General features: G+C 52.5%; 1 protein-coding gene across 6 annotated transcripts in view; it reads right to left on the bottom strand.

Annotated features, from left to right (window-relative positions):
- LOC106876426 (uncharacterized) overlaps positions 1-802 on the bottom strand; it is a 1,308,965-nt gene that overhangs the window by 725,306 nt on the left and 582,857 nt on the right. The window lies entirely within an intron of this gene.

Below are 802 nucleotides of genomic sequence, written 5' to 3'. Positions count from 1 at the left end.
GATGTTGCCGGATTGGAAGTTGTGCTTCCTGTTTACGTAGTTGAAATGGAGGATTTGTGCATTTTGGGACTGGACTATTTAACGTCCATGGATTGTCAGCTGGACTTGCGGTTGAAGAAGCTTTCGGTACAGGGAAGATCGGTCCCTGTTGAGGTGGTAAAGCGAACCACGCCCGGTAGCGAGGTAAGAGCGCTACGGACGACAGTGGTCGGAAAAGCTGCTCCAGTGTCGTGTGAGCAATCCGACTGATGGCTGTCTGGGGCTGGTGGAGCCCGACAGACGAAGCAAGTTGAAAGCTCGAGTGAGGGTCGGACGAACCCTGGAAGCAGGAGCTGATAAAGTGCTAGATGTAGCAGCCAATTCTTCTACAGTGGCACAGAGGATTTGTAAAGGGCAAATCTTGGGACAGTGCCAGGCAGTGGACCAGCGGCAAAGTCAGTTGCATTGTGCAGGAAGAAAAGAGCACATTAAAAAGTGCAAACGTACCACAGTGACTAGATCAGTGGCTACCAGAGAAGTGCAACGGAGGCAGATGGAAGATGCCGACTTAGGGCCAGTGGTAGAGAGGCTGCAGCAGGGATCAGGAAGACCACCGGGGGCGGAACTGCCCAGGGAAACCTCCAGCTGTGTGAAGTATCTGCAGGAAAGTCTGACTGAGGTACACCAGCAAGTTAGAGAAGCCCTGAAGTTTTCAGGTGAAGTAATGAAGCGTCGGCACGAAACCCGGGCTAGTGAAGTCAACTTTAAGGAGGGTGATGAAGTGTGGTTTCATGACCCCAGGCGGAAAAGAGGACAGTCACCG

Source organism: Octopus bimaculoides, chromosome 5, assembly GCF_001194135.2.
Source record: "Octopus bimaculoides isolate UCB-OBI-ISO-001 chromosome 5, ASM119413v2, whole genome shotgun sequence".
Classification (NCBI taxonomy): Eukaryota; Metazoa; Mollusca; class Cephalopoda; order Octopoda; family Octopodidae; genus Octopus; species Octopus bimaculoides.
Note: the sequence above shows the minus strand (reverse complement) of the source record. Positions and strands in the feature narration are given on the sequence as shown.